Below are 26,699 nucleotides of genomic sequence, written 5' to 3' on the forward strand. Positions count from 1 at the left end.
CTCTGAGCTGAACTCTGCAGAAATGCCAATTGTGGTTGCTACTGCCTAGGGTCCATTCTAAGGGTCAATTTCTCAGACGTCCCATGAGAACTACAACCAAGATTACTCATTGAGGATTGTCCTATTAGGACTGATCCCACATATAATCTCTCTGTTACTTGGGTATGGGGATATGGGTATGGCTGCACTTGGCATAGACAAACGAGAGTGAGTTTGCCTGTGTGATGGGGATAAAATGTTATGAATAACAAAGAAAATCTATTTGGCCTTCAACTATTATTTATTGACATGGGAATATGCTTACAAACTCTTCTACCAAAAACCAAACCCGTCAATGGTCTCAGTTTGGTAATAATGTGTGTGTGTGTATATATATATATATATTTTTTTTTTTTTTCAAAAAGATAGGGAAGGAATATGCCAGGATAATCAGTAGTTTCTCCCTGTGGGTCAAGGGAATAATGGTGAGTACTATTATTATTATTATTATTACTATTATTATTAATTATTTATCTATACTTTCCTTTTCTGGAATTCTAAAACAATGTCTGTGTAATTGTGCATAAATAATAAAATATATATTATAAATGATGTGGAACTATTTACCAAAAAACTTAAAAATCTTTGAATTCTTTAACGCCATAATTTTACTTTGGTACACTCCCACAAACATGGATCGCCTATTCTATATACAGATATATGTTCATTTTAGCATTATTTGAAATAGTAAAAAAGTTTTTAAAAAATGTTCTGCATGGCACAACTACTTTGAAGCATATTATGTAGCCATGAAAGAAAATATTTACAAATGGAAAACGCTTATGCTATTATATCGTAAATAAAGCAGGGTACAAAACTGAACATACAGTAGAGCACAGTTCAGTGACAGCTCAATGATCTATTCACTAAAAGACAGAAAGAAAACACATTCAAGTGTTAATGGTTGTGTATATAATTGGTGGGATTATATATTTTTCTCCTTTTCTTGCTTCTCTGCAATTTCAAAATCTCCTTTGATAAATGGATATTATTTCTATAATGAAAACAAATAGGCATTAAAAAAACTGTTGAAATTAGAAATCTGTTGACTGGTGCTTAGTTTTAAAAATGTCCCCCTCCCTCCGTGCCCCACTATTTGACCATTTATCTCTGGATATTTTCCAGGTTAATTTCAAGAGGCTTAATGAGAATGCAAAGAACATCAAGTTGGGAGCAGGGAGATTCTAGCTGGGGCCATGCCACTAACTCACTGCATACTCTGGGGTGAGTCTCTTTTCCTTTTGGGGTTGCAGGTTCTTCCTCTATAAAATGAGACGAGCTTAGAGTACATCAGGGTTTCCTAAGGGATTGGGCTCAGGGGGAGTGAGAGGTCTCAGTGACAGTGTGTGCTGTCTGAAATCTGGATTCCTCTCCTCCAACCCAATTCAATACAAGTGGTTCTACTTCTATCGTTTCCTTATTGAGTTTACTGGAAAAGTTTAAGTGAAGAATGATTCCAATGTTAATTGAAGTTTCAAAACCATTGTACTGGACAATCTAGACTGTTGATATCTAGATCATTGACTACTAACAGAGCATAGCTGCTGTTCATGTCTCTTTCATTTAAAATTTTTTTTATTGTGGTAAAAAATATATAACATGAAATGTATATTCTCAACAGTTTTATAAGTGTAGTCAGTACTGTGACTTGTACGTACACTGTTACACAGCAGATCTCTAGCACTTTTTCATCTTGCATGACTGAAACTCTATACTCATTAAATAACAACTTCCCATTTCCCCCTTCCCACAGCCTCTGGCAACTACCACTCTGCTTTCTGGTTCTAAGAGTATGACTACTTTCAATATTTCACATAAGTGAGATCATGCAGTATGTATCTTTCATAATGTCCCCAAGTTTCATCCGTGCTGTAACAAATGACAAGAGTTTCTTTCTTTTTAAGGGTTGAGTAATATTTCATTTTATGTATACATTTTCTTTATCCTCTGTCGTGCTGATGGGCATTGAGATTGTTTATACTTTTTGGCTATTATGAATATTGTTACCATGAACATGGGAATGCAAATATCTCTTCAGGATCCTGATTTCAATTCTTTTGGATACATATTCAGAAGTAGGATTGCTGTATCATGTGGTAGTCCTATTTTTAATTTTGTGGGGGTAACTCCATTCTGTTTTCTACAGCAACTGTGTCATGTTACATTCCTACCAACAGGGCACAGGGTTCCAGTTTCTCCCTATCTGCACCAGCACTTGTTATTTTCTGTTTTTTCTCTTTCCTTTCTCCTTTTTTTTTCTTTTAAAGAATGGCCATCCTAACAAGCATGAAGTGATATTTCATTGTGGTTTTGATTTTCATTTCCCTGATAATGAGTGATGTTGAACATCTTTTCATATTCGTGTTTGTCATTTATGTGTCTTTGTTTATTCAAGTTCTTTGCCCATTTTTTAAATCAGGCTACTTGTTTTTTGTTATTATGTTGTATGATATAATTGGATCTATTTTGGATATTAATCTCTTATAAGATATATGGCTTGCAAATATTTTCTCCTATTCTGCCAATGCCTTTCACCCTGTAGCTTATTTCCTTTGTAGCACAAAAAGATTTTGGTTTGATGTGGTTCCACTTGTCTATTTCTGCTTTTGTTGCTTGTGCTTTTTGCATCGTATTTAAAAAATTATTGCCAAGACTGCTGTTATAAAGCTGTCTCCTAAGTTTTCTTTTAGGGGTTTTATAGTAGGTCTTATTTAGGTCTTTAATCCAATTTGAGTTGATTTTCGTATATAGTGTAAGGTAGAAGTCCAGTTCCGTTCTTTTGCATGTAAGATGTCCAGTTACCCCAACACCATTTGTTGAAGAGACTATCCTTTCCCCATTGTGTAGTTTTGGCATCTTTGTCAAAGACCATTTGACCATATTTTCAAGGGTTTATTTCCTGGCTCTCTGTTCTGTTCCATCGATCTGTATGTCTGTCATTATGCAAGTACCATAGTATTTTGATTACTATCGCTTTGTAATATGTTTTGAGGTGAAAACATGTGAAGCCTCAAGCCTTGCTCTGTTTTCTCAAGAATATTTTGGCTATTTGGGATCTTTTGTGATTCCATATGAATTCCAGGATTGTTTTTCCCTATTTTTGAAAAAAATTTGGATTTTAATGGTGCTTGCCTTGAATCTATAGATTGCTTTGGGCAGTATGGATGTTTTAGCAATATTAAGCCTCCAATTTATGAACTTGGGATCTCTTTCTGGTTAATTATGTCTTCTTTAGTTTCTTTTAGCAATATTTTGTAGTTTTTAGAGTATGAATTTTTCATCTCCTTCGTTAAATTTATGTGTAAGTATTTTATTCTTATTAATGCTATTGTAAATGGGATTGTTTATTTAATTTCCTTTTCAGGTTGTTTGTTGTTAGTACATAAGCACAGAACCTATTTTTGTATGTTGATTTTGTATCCTGCAACTTTGCTGAATTTATTACTTTAACAGTTGTGTGTGTGTGTGTGTGTGTGTGTAATCTTTGGGGTTTTCTACATATAAGATTATGCCATCTGCACACAGAGACAATTTTACTTCTTCCTTCCTAACTTGGATGTCTATTATTCCTTTTTCTTTTCTAGCAGCTCTGGCTAGGATTTCCAGTACTATGTCAAGTAGAAGTGGTGAGATTGAGTTTTTTTGTCTTGTTCCTGATCTTAGATTAAAAGTTTTGGTTTTTTTTTGTTGTTGTTTGTTTGTTTTTGTTTTTCACCATTGAGTTTTTCACTATAGGCTTTTCATATATGGCTTTATTATGTTGAGGTAATTTGTTTCTGTATTTAGTTTGTTGGCTGTTTTTATCATGAAAGGATGTTGATGTTTGTCAAATGCTTTTTCTTCACCTATTGAGATGGCCATGTGATTTTTATCCTCGTTATAGTAAGTGTTGTGTCATGTTGGTTGATTTTTGTATGTCGAACCATCCTTGTGTCCAGGGATAAATCCCATTTGGTCATGGAGCATTATTCCTTTAATATACTGTTGAATTTTATTTGCTACTAGTTTGTAGAGGATTTTTGCATCTATATTCAATAGAGATATTGGCCTATAGTTTTCTTTTCTTTTAATGTCTGTCTGTCTTCACTATCAACATACTTCTGGCCTTATAAAATGAGTTTGGGAGTGTTCTCTCTTCTTCAAGTTTTGGAAGAGTTTGAGGAGGGTTGGTGCTAATTATTCCTTGAATGTTCTCTGTGGTCCCCAGGTATCCAAGGTCTGCAAGTTCCATAAGCACTCTAAGTCAGGCAAAACAGAAACCAATCCTTCCAACAGCCCCTGAAAAACTGTCTTGTTGGATGGACATTTCACTCTTTTCTTTCCCTCTCAAGGGAGATGCTGCAAGAGTGCTTACTTCTGATCATGGTGAACGGTGCTTGTTCTGTCTGTTCCGTGGAGTTCCATAAACTGCTGAGCTCTCTTTTGTTCTCTGTGGCCCCCAGGCATCCAAGGTATGCTGGTTTCCCATCAGCATTCCACATCAGGCAAGACAGAAACCAGTCCCTCAGGCAGCCCTGTGAAAAGCTGACACATTGGACATACATTCTACTCTTATTTTTCCTTTCTAAAGGAGAAACTGTGAGTTGGACTTTTCATCTTAATTGCAAACTGTCCTGGCCTGGGGAGGGGCAGATGTGGTTCCAATGAAATGGCTTTACATACCCACTGCAATGTAACTGTTCCTGGCTTTGAGATAGCCTGGGGGTATTGTGACTTCCTAACTGATTTCTAGAGCTCTCATAGAGGCTTTTTTGGATCATATATATTATTGTTAAGACAAGAAATGAGGTCTGGGGCTTTCTATTCTGCCATCTTGCTGATGTTGCTTTCTCACGTGAGAAGTGAAAGCTTGCTCACACTACACTCATATGTGCAAAGACACACACCTCCCACCCCAATTCTCCTACCTCTGGCCCCCCTCTCATTTCTATAATCCTTCCACCAAAGTACGCTTTCCCCCAAGATTGCCTAGCCAGTTACCTCTGAGGGCTCATGAATAGATTTTAGTGCTACCTGTAGACCCAAGTCATAGGGAACCCCTCTCTGAACTTTGCTTTGGAGGGCTGTGCATATCACAAATGAAAAAGACAGATATGTTCTAGAACACATGGGTACCCCTGTAGCTCAGGATCTGTTGTTGAGGGCTGACACCCACAACCTTTAATTCTATATATCTGCTCTCATAGCTAATACTTTTCAAACCTCAAAGAAAAGCTCCTCTACATCTCTTGCTGTATGTCTTCTTTAAAGACTTGCGGTTTGCGCCATTGCAATATCTCAGATAATCTTCATTTCAGAATGTGGGCATATTTATTTTTTCCCAGTTTTATTGAGATATAATTGACATATAACATTGTTAAGTTTAGGGTGTGTAACATAATGATTTGATATATGTATATATTGGGAAAAGATCACTGCAATAAGTTCAGTTAACATCCATCACCTCACATAGTAATTAAGTTTTTCTTTTTTCTTTGTGGTAAGAACTTTTAAGATCTATTGTCTTAATTGCACCAAAACCCATAAGATATCTAGGAAGAAACATAACCAAAGAGGTAGGGGATCTGTACTCAGAAAACTATACAACACTCATGAAAGCAATTGAGGAAGACACAAAGAAATCGAAAAATGTTCCATGCTCATAGATTGGAAGAACAAATATTGTTAAAATATCTATGCTACCTAGAGCAATCTAAACATTCAATGCAATCTCTATCAAAATACCATCAGCTTTTTTCACAGAGCTGGAACAAATAATCCTAAAATTTGTATGGAACCAGAAAAAACTTTGAATAGCCAAAGGAATGTTGAAAAAGAAAACCAAAGCTGGTGGCATCACAATTCTGGATGTCAAACTATATTACAAAAGTATAATCATCAAGGCAATATGGTACTGGAGCAAAAACAGACACATAGATCAATGGAACAGAATAGAGAACCCAGAAATTGACCCTCAATCCTATGGTCACCTAATCTTTGAAAAAGCAGGAAAGAATATCCAATGGAAAAAAAAAGACAGTCTCTTCAACAAACAGTGTTGGAAAAATTGGACATCCACATGCAGAAGAATGAAACTGGACATTTTCTTATACCATACACAAAAATGAACACAAAATGGATGAAAGACCTAAATGTGAGATAGGAATCCATCAAAATCTTAGAGGAAAACACAGGCAGCAACCTCTGTGACCTCAGCCACAGAAACTTCGCTAGACACAGCTCCAAAGGCAAAGGAAACAAAGGCAAAAATGAACTATTGGGACTTCATCAAGATAAAAAGCTTTGCACAGCAAACAGTCGACAAAACCAAAAGACAACTGACAGAATGGGAGAAGATATTTGCAAATGTCTTATCAGATAAAGGGCTAGTATCAAAAATCTACACAGAACTTATCAAACTCAATACCCAAGGAACAAATAATCCAACCAAGAATTGGGCAGAAGACATGAATAGACATTTCTCCAAAGAAGACATACAAATGGCCAACAGACACATGAAAAAATGCTCAACATCACTCAGCATCAGGGAAATACAAATCAAAACCACAATGCGATACCACCTCACATCAATCAGAATGGCTAAAATTAACAAGTCAGGAAATGACAGATGTTGGCAAGGATGGCGCAGCCACTTTGGAAAACAGTATGGAGGTTCCTCAAAAAAGTTGAAAATAGAGCTACCCTACAACCCAGCAATTGCACTACTAGGTATCTACCCCAAAGATACAAACGTAGTGATCTGAAGGGGCACCTGAACCCCACAGCAATGTTCACAATAGCCAAATCATGGAAAGAGCCCAAATGTCCATCAACAGATGAATGGATAAAGAAGATGTGATACACACACACACACACACACACACACACACACACACAATGGAATACTACTCAGCCATCAGAAAAAAAGAAAATCTTGCCATTTACAGCAATGTGGATGGAACTAGAGGGTATTAAGCTAAGCGAAATAAGTTGATCAGAGAAAGACAATTATATGATTTCACTCATGTGGAATTTAAGAAACAAAGCAGAGGAACATAGGGGAAGGGAGGGAAAATTAAAGCAAGATGAAATCAGAGAGTGAGACAAACGATAAGAGACTCTTTTCTTTTTTTTAAGATTTATTTACTTATTTATTAGACAGAGAGAGACAGCCAGCGAAAGAGGGAACACAAGCAGGGGGAGTGGGAGAGGAAGAAGCAGGGTCCTAGTGAAGGAGCCTGATGTGGGGCTCAATCCTGGAACACCAGGATCACGCCCTGAGCCGAAGGCAGACGCTTAACGACTGAGCCACCCAGGCGCCCCAAGAGACTCTTAATCATAGGAAACAAACTGAGGGTTGATGGAGGGGAGGTGGGTGGGGGGATGGGGTAACTGGGTGATGGACAATGAGGAGAACATGGGATGTAATGAGCACTGGGTATTGTATGAGACTGATGAATCACTGAACTCTACCTCTGAAACTAATAATACACTATAGGTTAATTAATTGAATTTAAATTAAAAAAATTAAAGAAAATTAAAAAAGATATATTGTCTCACCAACTTTCAAATATACAATACAGTATTGTTAACCATATTCATCGTGCTGTACATTATATTCCCAGAACTTATTCATGTTATAACTGGTTGTTTGTACCTTTTGACTATATCTACCAATTTCTCCTACCACCACCACCTGCATTGGGAAACTACCAATTTGCTGTTTCTATGAGGTTTGTTTGTTTGTTTTTTGTTTTTATATTCCACATCTAAGTGGGATCATATAGTGCTTGTCTTTCTCTGTCTGACTTATTTCATTTAGCATGATGCCCTCAATGTCTATCCAGGTTGTTACCAAGGGCAGGATTTCCTTCTTTTTTATGGCTCAATAGTATTTCACTCTTTTTCTTTCTTTCTTTCTTTCTTTCTTTCTTTCTTTCTTTCTTTCTTTCTTTCTCTTTCTTTCTTTCTTTCTTTCTTTCTTTCTTTCTTTCTTTCTTTCTTTCTTTATCCATTCATCCCTTGATAGATACTTCCATGTCTTGACTATTGTAAATAATGCTGCAATGGACATGAAGGTTCAGATATCTCTTTGGGATAGTGATTTTGTTTTCTTTAGGTATATAACCAGAAGTGAATTTGAGGGATCATATGGTAATTCTATTTTTAATTTTTTTGAGGAACTTTTATACTGTTTTCTGTAGTGGCTGTACCGATTTATAATCCCACCAACAGTGCACCAGGTTTCCCTTTACTCCACATTCTCACCAGCACTTGTTATCTCCTGTTTTTTGACAGTAGTTATCTTAACAGGTGTGAGGTAATATCTCACTGGGGTTTTGATTTGCATTTCCCTAATGATTAGTAATGTTGAGTACCTGTTTATGTACTTTTTGCCATTTGAATGTCTTCTTTGGAAAATTGTCTATTCAGATCCTCTGCCCATTTTTAATCAGATTATTTAGGTGGTTTGTTTTGTTTTTTGTTTTTGTTTTTATTTTTTCTTTTCTTTTTTTTTTTTGCTATTGGGTTTATAAATTCCTTATATGTTTTGTATATTAACCCAATATCAAATGTGTGGTTTGAAAATGTTTTCTCCCATTTTGTAGGTTGTTTTTTCATTTTGTCGATTATTTCTTTTGTTGTGTAGATGATGTCTGTGGGGAACAGCAGGAACACTTAGATGAAGGGAATGACAAGTTAGTCAACTTGTCAGATCTTTCTGTTTACATAACTTAAATGTGATAGATTGTTGCTCAATAAAGAATCATTTCCTAGTGGTGTAAAGCATCCGTTTTCTTGCACCTCTGTCTTTTGTTTTGTTTTGTTTTTTTCCTGAATCAATTTTATTTTATTTATTTTTTTATAATAATTTTTTATTATATTGTGTTAGTCACCATACAGTACATCCCTAGTTTTTGATGTAAAGTTCCATGATTCATTACTTGCGTATAATACCCAGTGCACCATGCAATATGTGCCCTCCTTAATACCCATCACCAGCCTATCCCATTCCCCCACCCCTCTCCCCTCTGAAGCCCTCAGTTTGTTTCCCAGACCCATAGTCTCTCATGGTTCATTCCCCATTCTGTTTACCCCCCCTTTCTTCTTCCCTTTCTTCTCCTACTGATCTTCCTACTTCTTACGTTCCATAAATGAGTGAAACCATATGATAATTGTCTTTCTCTGCTTGACTTATTTTGCTTAGCATAATCTCCTCCAGTCCCATCCATGTTGCAGCAAATGTTGAGAAATCGTTCTTTTTGATGGCTGAGTAATATTCCATTGTATATATGGACCACATCTTCTTAATCCAGTCATCTGCACCTCTATCTTCTAATGGGGTTCCAGAGCCACATCAGTGTGGTATTTGTGAGTTATTTGTGACAGATGAAGAACATTTTATAATAGTTAAAATTCACATTACTTTTAAAATTGTATATAGATAGGTCTAGAAGTAGTATGTATGAAATGTGACATTCATTCTTTACCTTACTACATAGGTTTAGATGTTGTTTTAAAAATGGTAAAAAAGAAAAAGGGGCCTAAAGGTACAAACTTCAAGTTATAAAATAAATAAGTCACAGAGATGAAAAGTACAACACAGATTATACAGTCATTAAAATTGTAATAATGTTGAACGTTGCCAGATGGTAACTACATTTATCATGATGAACATTGAATAATGTATAGAATTGTCACATCACTATGTGGTACACCTGAAATGACTATAACATTGTGTGTCAATTATACTTCAATGATAAAAATAAATAATTAAATAAAAATGGTGAAAATGACGTGATAATTTATACAATGGAATTAAAAATTTGTAAAGTTTTCTTTGATATTTTATCATATGTAATCCCATTACCATGTTTGAATATTATACCTAAAATTCACAAATCTTTGTAAATCTAAATATTGCTTTAATAATTTTGTTGACAATTCCAGCTGCTACTGCCTCTAAAGAGCGAGGTTTCTCTGCATTGAAATAAAAAAAAATGATGTGGGAACTATAGTGACCCATGAATGAGTGCATCACAATTAAAGAATAAAAGTTATGTGACAATCATAATAGCATAGCTAAAGTTTTTGCCAAAACAAAGAAAGAAGAATTAACTTTGCAGAATTAGTATATAGCAATTTACAAATTATGTATGCTTTTTCTTTAATACTCAACAAACCTCAACTACTGATTAGTAGAACATTCAGACATACACAGTAATAATTCAATTCTGTTATCTTTGATTTTTTGCTTATTTCCAGTTATATAAAAGCAGTAGTTTTACATATATTTTTAGATTTTTGTGTTTATCGAAATATATTTATTAAGGTTGGGAAATAGAATACATTTTATTTAACATTTAAATGTCTTGATTATGAATTTCAAATATTGAGTCATATGGTATGTGGGCCTGTAGGTGTATCTTTCTCCTGAACCCACAAATGTTTGGGGGCTGGTTTGAATAGGTTATGGTGTGATAGCCAACACTTGCTGGGCTATTGCGGCATATGGAGTGTGGATGACCATGTGCATTACAATGTGGAGCTACACTTCCGCAGCTTGCTGATCATGAGTCTGGAGCTATTTGAGGAGTCCTCCAGAAGCACAGTGCTCAGTTCACAGATGGATGGCAGGGAGGGGAATGGGCTGAAGTTTCTGTTATCTTCAGGTTGCAAAGCATTTATCTTCAGTTACATGAAGATCTTTTTGTCCTCTCATGACTGTTGCCTTTAATTGGTCAAGCAACTGTAGAATGACTAATCATGTAAGCCCATTTGTAGGCTCATCACTGTTTAAAACAGTGGGTTCGAGGTGCACCTGGGTGGCTCTCTCCATTGAACATCCAACTCTTGGTCTCAGCTCAGGTCTTGATCTCAGGGTCATGAATTCAAGTACCAAGCTGGGCTCCACACTGGGTGTAGAGCCTAAAAAAAAAAAAAAAAAAAAAAAGAGAGAGAGAGAGAAATACTGGGTTTGAGAAAGTTTGAGAAATCTATACCAATTCATGTTTTTAAAATAAATTTCAACACTATCTTCGTCAATGAAAGAGAGCTCTCAGAATCTTTATGATTTTAACTGTTGCACATTTTTCCCCCAACTATCATCTTTATTCATGGAGGTAGAAGCATTTTCTTTTTTAATTTATTTTTATTTTTATTTTTTTTATTTTTTAAAGATTTTATTTATTTATCTGACAGAAAGAGAGACAGCCAGTGAGAGAGGGAACACAAGCAGGGGGAGTGGGAGAGGAAGAAGCAGGCTCCCAGCGGAGCAGGGAGCCCGATGTGGGGGTTCTATCCCAGGACCCTGTGATCATGCCCTGAGCCGAAGGCAGACGTTTAACAACTGAGCCACCCAGGAGCCCTGAATTTTCTTTTTTTTTTAAATTATATTTAAATTCAATTAATTAACATACAGTGTATTATTAATTTTAGAGGTAGCGTTTAGTGATTCATCAGTTACATATAACATGTTGCACATTTTGAAAGTTTTAAAAATAGTTTATATTTTTTATCACTTGTGAAAGATAAAATTTCTTCTTGTAGTAGTTAAGTATTTGAAGAGATTATTAGTTTAAGAACCTTGATCAAAGACTACATGTAGGTTTTTCAAACATAAAAAAATCTGATAATGAAGATTTAGTTATAAATGCAAAATCCAGTCTTGCATTATAATTTGTGAAAATAATTTTGAAAGTTTTCTATAAATTCTAAATTTATAATCATTAATATTTTCAAATTTTTATATCATACCTATTTAATAATGAAAAGATATTTTTTAAAACCAATACCATACTCCCATATACCAAGCCTTTAAATCTCCTCCAATATATTCCAGCATGCTTTACATATAGGCTATTTCTATATGTGCCATGACATAAAAAAAAGTTGGAATGCATATTTTATCTAATAAACAACCTTGGCTGTACTTTGAGGTCATCAGATGAACTTTATAAAGCACTTGGCCAGTACGCTGTCCAACCATGAAATTCCGATTCGATTGGTCTGGTCTGGGGTGGGAGTTAGAAACTCAAGTGTTCTATTTGTTCTGGGAGTAGATCTGAATGTTAGAGTGGCCAGCAGAGCTTAGAAAATGCAGATGCTTGAGCTTCACTTCAGACCATTGATTCAAAAATATCTGGACCATGGGATCAGGACACCATATTTTTTCAAATGGTTGAGGTGGTGGTGTGCCCTCTCTTTGCATCTGACAACAAGCCTCATTGCTCAGCCTTCCAGTCAAGACTGTAAAGTGAAGAATTGAATGACATTGGTTTGAGGCTTACAAAATATTATCTGCATTACATCTGGTGAGTTGGGGCTTGGGTTGCAAAGCATGTAATGGCATTGAAAGCCCTCTTTTAAGCGATGCAAGTTGTACAATACTGGTGGTCTAAAGAGTAGTTTTCAATACTGGCTATATGTTAGAATCACCTAAAAAGCTTAAAAAAGGAAAATAAAACAAGCATGACTGGGCTTTACCCCAGACCAAATTAAATTGGAATCTCCAAGGGCCAGGCCCCTATACTGTCTTTTTTATCCCCCTAAGCTTCTCAGATTATTTTAATGAAAAGCTAAAATAGAGAATAATTGACTTAAAGAAAAAGTACAAGATTTGTTTTCCAATTACTTCCCTACTTCTGTTTCTTGAGTCACACTGGTCTACTTAGTGTCCAGTGTCCATACCCATTCTTGACTCTGTCTGTGGTTCTTATTAACAGCGTGATTACCCATTCTGTCTTCTTTCATTAGCCCTCTCAATTTTTCTCACCCAACAAATGACTTACATTGTCTGCAGAACCTCCCTTTATTGCCCCAACTTTCAGTGACTGCTGCTTCTGTAATTTCCTGTAATTTTAACACTACACCTATCGAGATAGCAGGAATAACGTTGTACCCATCCTTGTGTCCCAGCAGAAGCAGTGTCTATTCACAGCGATATTTTAGGAAATACTCTTGCTAACTGTGCTTCCCTTAGAGAAGGTGGACAGATTCCACTTTGTGGAGGTAGTGAAGAGCTGAAGGAACTCAAACTCTTCATCTGTTTTCTCTGTTTCCATTTGAGGCGTCTTTAGAGTGCAGGTGTGAAGTCCAGCCCACTGGAGAAGAATCCTATATTGGCACCCTTACTCCACCCCATTCCACTTCCATGCCATGGTGAGAAGATGTTAGATCAGGTGCAGTGTTCGTTATAATGACAAACGGCTTAAGCCAGATATCACTGCCCTGGTGAGGCTTGGACGCTTGGACTAGACCATAGCTTGGAAATATACCCCTTGATCTTAGATCTCCTGTGGCACCTTCTAAACATATCTTGATGGTCTCTTACTTGGAATAGGAATCTTAACTTTGTCCCAAAGCTCGTGTGAACCATTTTGATCTTCATCCATCACTTCTTCGTAACTCATCTGTTGAGTACCTTGTGTGCCAAGCCCTGCATCAGGCCCTGTGAAACCTCTGTAGAGCCAGTTAGTTAAACACCTTCAACTTTCAGAGCTGGGGTTGAAAGAGTAACAGAATAGCAATTTCTTACCAAGTTTCCCCCCCCCATTAATTCTATTTTTAACTCCTTTTAATTTATTAGTGAAACACTGTAGCTAAATTATGCAGGCTAAGCACATTTAGAAAAACGAAACTTTTACCTGAAATAAAAGATGTAATCTTTGCAAATGTTTACGAATGCAAGGTAAAGAGATCCATATGCATGCAAACACAGAACTATAAATATAAGGCATGTGCATATATGATATGTGTTGCTGATGCTTATGCAGACCCTTGTAACATGTCCATTTCGACACTAAATATTTAAATTCTCCTTAAAGATGCCAGTAAGTTGCCAATCCATGATAATTTCATTCTACTCTAAAACCTTACAACAGTTCTAAGTATAACTCGTTCATAATTTCCAGTGCTGATATGAAGCCCCAAGTTAGGAATTGGATAATTACTGTGTAATTACATGGTTTTGGTATCTATACACACTGGCTGAAAAGACATCTTAGTTCATTTTGCACATTTATAAATTATTAACCTGTTCTGCTGGAGTTCTTGAATTTGCAATCATATATTCAAGTAATCTCTCATTTTATGAGCATTTGCCCATGGCTGAAAAATAATTGTCTAATGAAAGCAAAACCAAGTCATTGGTCTTTGCTTTACAATGTTTCTGAGAAGTGAATCTCATTTTAGAATTGTCATTTCTACTCTCTAGATCTTTTGGTGAACTAACCAATTCATTTGAATTTTGGAACTTGAGCCTTTTGTTTTGTTTTGGTTTGTTTGTTTAAGATTCTGGGACTGTGACTTCGTCACTACATGTATAATTCCAAGAAAACTTTAAAAGGAATTAACACAGAGCTCTACTAGAAAAATAAGCAAAGCAAATTACAGCCAGTTTTGATGGTATCATTGGCTTGTATAAAGGATATCAGTAGTTTCTGCTTGCTCATTACCCTTTCTACCTTTGGGAAATCATTCTTCCATGGTGTATTGTCCTGGTGGGAATGCGAACAAGGTTCTCTGCCACCCCCAGCCAGAAGAAAAGGCAGGTCTCACTAATCCAATCCCAATGTTATACTTGGGAGTTTGAATAATGAGTGGGATTGTGGGGGGATGAAAATTGGGGCTGAAACATTGTGTAGAGACCACCCTAATGCTTACATTCCCCAAAAGACTATGATTACTGGTGTTTCCAAAGTGTTTTCTTAAAGTTCTCCTTAGACTGGATGACTTTTTACATCCTTTGAATACATCCTTTTTTTCCAGGGAGTGAAGTCTAACGTTACACTGAGTTTGTCTGTGATATTTGTAATCAAAGAACCCTAAAAGAACTTGGAATTTCTGAGATAATCATAGATTCATAGAGATTTTATATCTAGAATACACCCAAGAGATCATTCAATCCAACCATCTCATCTTACAGATAAATAAATAGAAGCCCAGAAAAGATAGCTGACTTATCCAAGGTCACATGGATATTTGGTGGCAGAGAAGGAAATATAATTAAATTTGTTCAATTGTACCCAGTGTACACTGTTGGAATTAGATCCACAGATTTTAAAGAAATAAGAAAACTTAAAGGAGAGCCTGGGTGCATTTACCCAATTTAGACAACACATTATCATTATCTTATAGGTGAGCTGAGACTCTGAACATCTGCGACTTGCCTGGTTTTGCAGATACAAATGCCCATTTAAAATGCATGCCCATTCAGATTTTCCTTTGGGGAACTATGTCTCCTAAAATTTCAGTCCATGTGGTTTCAGTAGGACTGACCCTACTTCTAGGAATAGATACATGAACCAGGTCTGGCTAACTAAAACACTTCATTTCTCTGGCTACAGTTGTTGGTGATCATATGACTAAAGCTATACATGACATGGAAATCAAGGAACGTGATCTCTGAGGCTTTTGCTACAACTATTGAGAAAGGTGAGTTCTCCTTTCAATGGTCTATAAATTAGTGTCCCAACAAGAAAGAAATGACACATATCAAATTAGATGATTCAAGGAAGGTCTACTTACAAAAGGACTTGTAACAAGAGTATTACAAGAGATACTGCAGTATCCTGAGGCTAGTAAGAATGGAAGTGCTGTCTCCCTCAGGTAAAGTGTTGATGGGAAGAGTAGTTATAAGTAATTAGACAGGAACAGTCATGTAGAATAGATCACTTTGGTCATGGGATATAGACAATCCAACCTGACTTTGAGGAAGGGAGCAAGATGAATGAATACATTGCCCTCATTCGCTTTCTTCTCTCCTCCTGCCATGGCTTACTATTGGTCAAATCTAGCCAACACACAGGAATCTTTTGATGTCATTGATACAAGACAGCCTTCCAGGGCACAGAGCAGGGTGGATAAGGGTGGAGGATAGATATAAAGGGGCAAATTGGAGGATATCCAGTGCAGATGATTTTTTTCTTTTTTTCTGAGGAATCTCCTCAGGTTTTCCCCCCTCCCCCAGCTTCTTTGAGGTATAATAGACAAATTAAATTGTAAGATAGTTAAAGTATACAATGTAATGGTTTGATATACATACACAATGTAGAAGGATTCCCCCAGCCGTCCACCGAGTTAATTAACACATCCATCCCCTTACATATTTATCCTCTTTTTTTTCCTTTGGTGAGAAAATTTAAATTCTACTCTCTCAGCAAATTTCAATTATGTAATTATGTAATACAGTGATATCAGCTATAATCACCATGTTATACATTAGATCCTCAGACCTTATTTTATAAGTGGAAGCTTGTACCCTCTTACGAAACTCGCCCTATTCCCCCCACCCATCAGCCCCTGGTAATCACTTTTCTACTCTTTGATTCTATGAATTTGACTTAAAAAAAAAAGACATTCAACATATAAACAATACTATACAGTATTTGTCTTTCTCTGTTGGACTTATTTCATTACCACAGCGCTCTCTACATTTTTCCATGTTGTCACAAATGACAGGATTTCCTTCTTTTTGAAGGTCGGATAATATTCCTGTGTGTGTGTGTGTGTGTGTGTGTGTGTGTGTGTATGTGTGTGTGTGAAAATAGACTCTCTGCCTTGATGTAGGAACTTCAAAGAGTTTTAGCCATTTTATTTTTTCTACCTGCATAGTCCCTTCCCCCTTTTTGATTACCCATACATCAATTTTGGGTAGCTGTAGCACATGTTCCCCAACTCCAGGAGCAATTGTAGAGAATTTTAAGGACTGAAAGAGCCTCAGAGAACTTCTAGTATAATCCTTCGATTTTATAGATAAGGAAACTGCAGACCAGAATGACACAGTAGCTCCATAAAATAGGTATTATTATTTCATTTTACAAATGAGGAAAGACAGATTCATAAAAGTTAAGCAAATTGCCATAAACCACACAGTCTGTTGGAGGTAGGGCTGGGCTGAAACCCATATGTGTCTGCTTCAAGTGGTCTTTTAGCTAAATCATGTCAGTTGAACCCCTGGGATGTCACTTCAACTCCTGACATGCAAGAGTCGTGTTTCATGCAGTGCTAAAGATCAGCCCACGAACCCTAATGTTTGGGGTGGCAAGAGTAAAGATGAGCACTTCGGAAGTGTTTACTTTCCTCCCTGTTGGAACCCTTCCCTTCTAAGCAACTTCCTAATAGTCAACCATATAATGGCTGACATGAATTCCATCTTGGTCACTGGATTATTGTCACCTATGGACCTAGCTGTCCTTTGAATGTTTGATGGTATCCTTACTCCTTCATAAGTTTTTGTGCCTATATTAGATTGTTTATTTTAGGTCTCTCTGAGGCCACTTTGATTCTAGTTTAGCAAGTCCCTCAGACAACTTTTCTGAATTTGAAAATTCTAGTTTGAAATTACTATGCCTTTTGTGAACATAGCATATCTCATTTTTTATTGTGATGATTCAATTAGTTTCCTTTCTATAGACTATGAATGCCTTTATGGCAGGGTTTCTGGTTTCCATCTTTGCTTCCCCAGGATTCAGACAACACCTGCCCCCAAATGTGTGATCATAACTATTTATCAATGTGAATAGACATAAAGGACACACTCAGTTGGAGTCAGTCTGGTAAATATAATAAAGATAGTAGTAGAGTACTCACCCTCAAGGCTCACACACTGTTAGAACTGCCTCATTCTATAGATGAGGGAACTGAGACTGCAGCTAAAATGAACTACGCAAGGTCACAAAGCTATATTTTAGCAGAACTGAGAATAGAATTTAGGATGGATCCTTCCTTGTCTTGTAGGACCTTTCAAACACCTTTTTGGCTATAAGAGTCTTTGTTGAAATAAAATGGGATTCAGCCCACTGTATCAGACTGTTAGAAGTAGAACTGCTTTGATTGCTATTGTGGGTGGTGTTGGCAGGGGGAGCAGGGGGCAGATAGGAGACTTGGTGCTGTGCCTGCTGCTCCCACCCACCCCATCCTCTACCTCTAGTCCTTGGAAGGGTTCCATGGAATACAGTTTGAAAAACACTGTGCTACACTCTGCCCCCTTGCCTTTTGATTTAGCTCTATAAATAGCTAAGCAAATTCACAAAGGAACAAAACAAAATTACACATACATCCACTGCCCACGGCTCCTCTTCTAAACAGGAAGTTTTGCCCACTTGGTAACCCCAGTGGGGATCAGAGGAGCAAGTGTCATTTTCAGCCCAGCCAAGTACAGAATGCCCATTCTTGCACGTTGAGCAAAGGCAGTGCAGCTGGGCGGGGCTCCCACGGCACATCTGCAGGGCTGTATCTCACAGGAAGTAGTGTAGCTCTTCAGAGATAAGTTTCACTGGGGAACAAAGAGGGATTTTGTTCACTGGCTCAAGAGTGATGCATTGAACCTGGACTCAGCTTTTCAATTCATGGAGCTGGAAACAGGGCAAAAATGACCCAATGTGCTCATTTTTTCTCCTTCCCGAGTCAGGCAGAGTGGCCACCCCTTCTCATCTTCCAAAGAGACTTAGAGGCCACTGTCTCTCCTTTTCTATACCAATCATTTTCACTAACCCACCCCACTCCCTGAAGTCAAGCTTGCACGTTTTATAATTGTGTTTATTTCACACATTTTTTCCCCTTTGGGAGTCCGGGCGGCTGAGCATGTTGACAGTAAGATGCTACAAATGGGGGAAGCTATTGTTCAGAGGTTTTGAACCTAATAGTTCCAGCAAAGTATCACAGTTGCAGTGTTAGAGCTTCTTCATTTTTGGAGAAACATGCTTCTAAAGGAAAAGGGAGAGGCTTGGGTTTGAAGTTCGGTTTCCATCAACTAGACCTTGAGCAGTTTCCTGACTTGTCTGTGCTTGACCTTTCTCATTTGCAAAATTGGAATGATGATAACCCTGTTCCCATTTCAAAGATGAAAAACTGAATCCCAGAGGGGTGGTATGTCCTGTGGAACACCCTGCAGCAAGTTAGTGCCAAAGGTACATGGGCAAGGCTCATGCTGTGCGCTCAGAAGCTGGCCTGCCGGCCTGGCAAGCACCTGACTCTCAGCTTTGTGTCTCCATCCTAGCTTCAGGGGCACAGGGCTGACCACATCTGACTTTCCAGAAGTTGTACATTTCCTGTGAGATAATGAGGTGTGGTATGGAGGCAGGCAGGATTTATATGGCAGTTAAATGTAGTTTGGTATCAAAAATATGATTGCATTATTCACTGTGGCATAGCAAAGATCACCTCTGCCCCCTTGCTTCTGGCTGGATCAGCAGATACAGGCGACGATTAAGGAAACACTGTCAAATATTTCTTTATAGTTTAATTTCCCTCTTACTCTCCACTGCCTGCAATGCCCTTGCCTCTGGTAAAAGTGGCAGAATAAACATGGCTTTTTTTTTTTTTTAAGTCAGTTTGTCCTTCCTGCTTTTAGGGAATGATTTAGGAATACCAGTTGGCTCTGGTGGTGGAATGTCATCTTTGGCATGTTGCATGTGGGAATGGGATGGCTAAGTAGGGACTGAGAATCTCCATCCAAAGCAAACTCAGGGTCTTTTGGCAGCTGAAAAAGCCCTGAGATGAGGAGATCACTGCCTCCTGAAGCAGGCCATTTCATTTCTGAAATGCTGTCATTGTTGGAAGCAAACACTTTCTAACAATCAGAGAAGTTCTGTGATAGGTTGGGTCAAATGTGGATTATGAGCTGTTAGTTCCAGGAGGTGGTTAAACATAAACTGAATGTTACCTTTTCAGGGAAGCTATCAAAGGAATTCCTGCTTGGAGATTAGGCAGTCCTGGGTTTAAATATTAATTATGCCACTTTATTCTCTAAATTCTGAGTCTCAGTTTTCTCCTACGTAAAATGGGGATAATGACGCTTACCCACTGTGTTGTTCTGGGGATAAATTGTGATGATCTATATAAAATGCCTAGCATAAGATAGATCATCAATCACTGTAGCTCTCTACTTGCTTACTTCCTCAGAGACATAGGGATTGGATCTTTGGAAGAGTAAACATCTTTACCAATGGAAAGAATTTGTAATGGAAGATTTCAGGCACTGTGGGAAATGGGTGGGGGAATCATTTTGGGAATGGTAATATAAGAGCATTTGTGTGAGTTCAAGTTTCTATATTAGAGAATAATTCATCTCAATGTTCTAGGTCAATGTGGGGTCATGTGAAGCTCAGGAGAGCATCAGTGGTCCAGAGAGTCAGAGTCTGTGTTGAGGATTGGGGTATTTATATTAGCTGTGATACCATGGACATGGATTAGATTGGATTGGGGGGAAGATATGAAGTAGTGAGAGGCAAGGGTCCAGGATTGTGTGAACGTGGTAAAGTCTTCTACTTTTGAGAGAACATCAATCTTCGGTATTCTTGCATTATTACACTCTTGATATTGACCAGTGTCTTCTCTACTAATCTGAAAACTCCATGAAGGTGGGAACAGCAGCCTGTTGACCTTTGTACTTCTAGCCTTGATCACAGTGCTTGATCCATAGGCACCTGATGAATTGCTGTTCAACTGCTCTGCAGGTCAAGAGAATGAGCTGGAGTGTTGAACTGTCTGTGTTTGCATCCTACATCTGCCACTTACTATGTAACTGTGAATAGGTTAGTCACTTAACCTCTTCATGCCATGGTTTCCTCATCTATAAACAGGGAACAATAATTGCAGCTATAGTGTTTGAGGACATAAGGTGATTAAATAATAGGTGTAAAACATTTAAAATAACCTGGAAAATAATGAGAGCTTACTAAGATTAGTGAGAATGTTGCTGTAATGATAAGACTCCAGAGGGCAGAACTGTGACCAGAGGTTAGCAGCAACATGAGGTATATTTCAGCATAAGAAAAGAACTAATTTTTCTAATGAAGGAGGTGGGTGTCTGAAGGCTGAATAGGCTGCCTTAAAAAGTTGTGAGTTATAGTAATCAGAACAGCATGGTAGTGGCATAAGGATTAACATATGTAGGATAGAATAGAAAAGAATAGAATGCAGAGGAATCTAGATATAAACCCATATACGTATGGTCAATTGATTTTTGACAAGGATGCCTGATCATTTAACTGGGAAAGGATAGTCTCTTCAACAAATGGTGCAAACAACTGTATACCTATATACAAAAGAATGAAGTTGGACCCTTACCTTACATCACATACGAAATCAACTCAAAATGGCTCAAAGACCTAAATATAAGTGTTAAAACTATAAAACAATGAAAAGGATACATATGGCTAATCTTCATGACTTTGGCTTTGGCAATAGTTTCTTAGACATGACTAGACAATTATAAGCAACATAAGAAAAAAATAAAGAAATTGGACTTCACCAAAAACAAAAACTTTATTTCATCAGAGGACACTGTCAAAAGAATGAAAAGACATCATGAGAAAAAATATTGGCAAATCATACACCTGATAAGTGTCTAGTACCCATAATATGTATAGAATTCTTACAACTCAACAACAAGATGACAAACAGTTCAGTCAAAAAATAGATGAAAGAATCAAATAGACATTTATCCAGGAAGATATACAAATGGTCACATCAAGCACATGAAAAGATGCTCAATGTCATTAGTCACTAGAGAAATGTGATCAAAAGCATAATGAGTTACCACTTCATACCTATTAGAATGGCTCTAATTAAAAACAGCAGAAAGTAGCAGGTGTTGACAAAGATGTGAAAAATTTGGAACCTTCATACATTGCTGGTGGGAATGTAAAATCATGCATCTACTATGGAAACAAGTTTGATGGCTCCTTAATAAGTTAAACAGAATTACCACATGAACCAGCAATTCCACTCCTGTGTATATATATCTTAGATAATTGAAAAGAGGTATTTGAAAAATGTCTGTAAGTATATTCACAGCATCACTATTCACAATAGCCCCAAAATAAAAATAACACAAGTGGCCATCAACTGACAGATAAAAAAGATATGGAAAATCTGTACTTTGGAATACTGTTCAGCTATAAAAAGGAATGAAGTATTGATATATGCTAGCACACGGATGAACCCTGAAAACATACTGAGTAAAAGAAGCCAGACACAAAGACCCCATATTGTATGATTCCATTTGTATGAATTGTCCAGAACGGGCAGATCATAAAAGACAGAGAGCTGATTAGTGGCTGTTGGGAAGGGGGAATGGGGACTGACTGCTTATTGGATATGGGGGTTTCCTCTGCAACTAGACTGTTGTAATGGTTGTACAACCTTGTGAATGTATTAAATGCCACAGAACTGTATGTTTTAAAATGGTTAAGATGGTGAATTTTATGTTACATGTATTTTACTACAGTTAAAAAAAAAAAGGAAGTAGTGAGATTCCTTTTGTAGCAGATGTTCGAACAGAGACTGAAAAGCCATTCACTGGGGGTGATGTCTGAGGAACTCCACAGGGTGATGAAGGCTGGACAAGATGACCACGAAGAAGTCAGTGACCTGTGAATGGTCCTTGACAAGAGCGGTCCTTTTTGGGAAGCCGGGGTGCCACATCCAGGCTCTGTGACCCTGGGCGCTACTTGCCCCTTTCTGAGTCTCCTCTGTAATGTGAGGACGATAATTACAGGGTTGCTGGAAGGGTATATGGTGAACGCGCAACGCCTGACACGTAACACTTAACAGTGTTCCATAACGGCCGATCCCTTTTCTGGTTTTGGGATTCTACAGTTCCTTAAAGGAACCTCCTAATAATCAAAAATACATTTTCAAGATAATCAAGAAGCGTTTGGGCCACTGTGGAAGACCCACAGAAATCAGGAAAATGTGAAGGCACATCCCTCCTTTCCTATCTCCTCCCTGAGAAAACCACTGTCACCAGACCCATTTCCCAGGCCTCAAAGGGTTTTGTTCCTCATCTTGGTCTTTGTTCTCTTTGCTTCAGCATCCATCTCTAAATGGGAAGGAAAACTGGACAAAGCCCCTGTCAAGCCCATGAGAACACCTTCTTAGTTCTTTCTTAACTTGTTTCTGGAAAGTGTTTCCATGTCTAGCTTGCTTTGTTGGTCCCAGCCCTCCCTGGTTTTGACTTCATAGTTTCTGTAATGCTTCAGTTTGTTAGGATTCTGACTGTAAATGGTCAGTCACCTTCACTTTCTCTAAGTAATCACATCCACAAGGATTTCCAAGGCTGAGATCAGCACTTCCACAGGCCTGTGTCATTTTCAGAGCTCACACTCATGGATTTGCCAGAAAGTTACAATGGGAGTTCAAAACATAGGCATTCCCTGGCCTCTGAATATCTAATTTACAAAGGTCAAAACTCCATGGGAGCTTGGCCCATGCCAGGCAGGGAGCTGGGGCAGATTCCCCTTCCTGTGGGCCCTGGAGAGGGAGGAGTTTCAACTCACCCATCCTGACTCCTTACTATGGATGTAGTGGCTGAGGGTTCAGGGAAGGGGGTTGGGACGTGGGGGAAGAGGTGTGTCCTTGAGAACTCTACATCTTCATAGATGGTGTGTCATGGTCATATATTCCAGAGTCTGGAATCAAGGAATCAGAACTGGATTAGAAATCTGGCTCTACTTCAGTTTCTTTAAGTGGAAGATAAATATATTTATCTTGAGGGGTCATAGCAAAGATTAAATGAGATTAAATATGTAGCACAGTACCAATAATAGCTGACATTTATTAAGCACTTACTACGTGCCCAGAACTGTTCTATTTAACCACAACAACACTATGAATATAGGCATACCTTGGAAATATTGCGGGTTTGGTTCTAGGCCACCACAATAAAGTGAATAGACCAATAAAGCAAGCCAAATGAATTTTTTTGTTTCCCAGTGTGTATAAAACTCATGGTTACACTATAGTGTAGTCTAATAAGTATGTAATAGCATTATGTTTGAAAAAAGTACATACCGTCATTCAAAAATATTGCTAAAAAATGCTAACCATCATCTGAGCTTTTAGCGAGTCACTGATCACAGATCACCGTAACACATACAATTATAATGAAAAAAATTGGAAATATTGAGAGAATTACTAAAATGTGGCACAGAGACACAAAGTGAGCAAATGCTGTTGGAAAAATGGCACCAAAGACTTGCTTGATGCAGGGTGGTCACAAACCTTCAATTCATAAACAAATAAATAAAAATTTAAAAAATGCAGTATCTGTGAAGCATAACAAAGTGAAGCAAAATGAAGTGGGATATGCCTGTACTGTCTCAGCTCCCATGGTATATACGTAGAAACTGAGGCACGGAATAAAGGAAGTACCTTGTCTAGTGTTCAGATCTAGTCGGTGTTTGGAGTCAAACCTAGGTAATGTAGTCCTAGTGCCTATGCTATTAAATATGGAGCATTATTGTCTTTTCAGATGCTATTTTTTTTTATACAGAGGCTGAATTCCTGCTATTACATGGCTTTCAAAATAGTTATCCCAGGAGAGAGGGAGATGAGCTGTGTTTCAGAGATTCCTAGGATCTTCTCACCTCAGTGCTGAAGCATTCTGTACATCCCCATCATGGCTGGACTTGGTTTTTGAGGGTCCTACTGGGAATCCAATTTTTTGTTCACAATATTGTTGCTTTGGAAAAAATGCATTTAATGTTCTAGAGGACAGATTTACATAAGGATTTTTTTCACTAGTACTTATAGTAGTGGAGAAGGTGTAGTAGTAATTTTCCTCACTCTTAAAGAAGGCCAATGTGCTTAACATCTCTTTTTGTATTCTTAAAATGTTTAGCATGAGATGGAGAGGGGAATTGGAAAATTGGTTGGGTTTTCTTTTTTGAAAGCAGAAAACAATGTAATTAGTGGGAAATTTACCCGTAATCTTGATCTTCAAAATCTTCCGCCCTTTCATTCCATTAAGATTGCTTTTTTTTTTTTTAAGAAAGGGAAAAAAATGCATAAGTAGCTAGGCTACTAAATTCTCTTTAATGACTGAAGCTAATAAGAAATGGCTCTGGTATTTCATCCAGCCTCTCAAATAATGGCTCTGTTGTTTTGATCTCAGAAGTGTAAGGGAAGCTTTAATTTCAGAGATGGGCGTCCCTGTCTCAAGCACCTGAGAGACTGCATTATATATTTGAAAACCATTTTACAATGTCCCTTCCCAGAGTGTGAGGCCATTGATGCTTTGATGTGGTTAAGTAATTTCGTACAATCATGTAATACATTAAATTAGATTTCAGCTTCCTTGACATTTCTGAAGAATGCACACGAAATGAGTGCATCCGTAATCTTGCAGCATTTCCCATTTTTCTGCTTTTATTTTTCCACAGTAAAATGCTGGTAGAGCAAGCAGCAGAGTCCCTTCCCTTAATCTTGAGTAGAAGCAAAAGAGAAATTGCTGAATTTTGTTCTGACGTATCCATGCCTGAGTGGGAGAAGAAATGATGAGGGAAGCAGAGGGAGACAATTTTTCTAAGACATAGAGGAAGAAGCTACTTTATTTTTCATAAGCTATCTGGTATATATTGGTGGTGGAGGGAAGAACAAAGATCTTGCAAGAGATTTATAAATAGGCAGATCTGAGTTTAAATCTTGATTCTACAATTTCCTTGTTTTGTTACTTAATCTTCCTGACCATGTTCTCTAATCTGTAAAATTGGAATCACAGTATTCAAGCTGAACCCTTAGTGTGGGATTAAACGAGATGATGCAGATAGAATGTCAGTCAGAATACCTGGAAAATTGTTCCTCTCCTCTGATTCCAAGTTAGTCAGTTAACAAATATGTATTGAGCTTTTATTGTGAAACATAGACTGTATGGGGTCCTGGATACTGCATTGAATAAAACATATACTATCCACTTGACATCTCTAGTTGGAGAATTTGGCATCACTCAAACCTAAAAGTTCCTGAAACGAACTCATGAGCTTCCCTTTTGTCAGCATCCCCGAGCTCAGCACAGGGCACCCTCTTCACCTGGCCATCTACAAAAAGAAAACTAGGAATCACTCGTGAAATCTGCCTCTCCTTCAGTCCTGACAACCATTTCATCACCAAGTCCTGTCAGTTTTCTTCTAAAATACTTTCAGATCCTTTAATTTCAGAGAAACATCTCCAATGTCAGTTTTGTTAGTCATGCCCGAACAATCTTTACCTTTCTGCCCAATCAGATGAACACTCCTGTTCTCTTCTCCCTGCGTTCACCACGGAACTTCTCCACCCTGTCCTTTATGGAGAGTGCTTTTATAAATGTGAGTCTTACCATGTTACTTCCCTGATCGAACACCTTTAATGATTTCCTATTGCTTTTATGAAAAAAGACAAAATCGGTTTTGTTCATCACCTAGCATGAATGTATTGCACATAGTCTTTTAAAAAAATTTTGTAAAATTAAATTTAATTAACATATAATGTATTATTAGTTGCAGAGGTAGAGTTTAGTGATTCATCAGTTGCATATAACACCCAGTGCTCATTACATCAAGTACCCTCCTTAATGCCCACCCAGTTACCCCATCCCTCCCTCCCCCTCCCCTCCAGAAACTCAGTTTTTTTCCTAGAGTTAAGAGTTTCTTATGGTTTGTCTCCCTCTCTGATTTTGTCTGATTTTATTCTTAATTCAATAAATATTTTTGAATAAATGATTTTTTTAAAAGATTTTATTTATTTGACAGAGAAAGACACAGCGAGAGAGGGAACACAAGCAGGGGGAGTGGGAGAGGAAGAAGCAGGCTCCCAGTGGAGGAGCCCAGTGTGGGGCTCGATCCCAGAACGCCGGGATCATGACCTGAGCCGAAGGCAGACGCTTAATGACTGAGCCATCCAGGTGCCCGAATAAATGA

At 37.7% G+C, this 26,699-nt stretch overlaps 1 long non-coding RNA gene across 1 annotated transcript in view; it reads left to right on the top strand.

Annotated features, from left to right (window-relative positions):
* The first annotated feature begins 1,170 nt into the window (after positions 1-1,170).
* The window catches only part of LOC103663079, a 54,044-nt gene continuing 28,515 nt past the window's right edge, over positions 1,171-26,699 (top strand). Inside the window, exons 1-2 of the long non-coding RNA XR_568669.2 lie at positions 1,171-1,263; positions 15,366-15,453. This is a non-coding gene — a long non-coding RNA (uncharacterized LOC103663079). The remainder of the gene's footprint in view (positions 1,264-15,365; positions 15,454-26,699) is intronic.

This window comes from Ursus maritimus, unplaced genomic scaffold, assembly GCF_017311325.1.
Source record: "Ursus maritimus isolate PB19 unplaced genomic scaffold, ASM1731132v1 scaffold_12, whole genome shotgun sequence".
NCBI classification, from domain to species: Eukaryota; Metazoa; Chordata; class Mammalia; order Carnivora; family Ursidae; genus Ursus; species Ursus maritimus.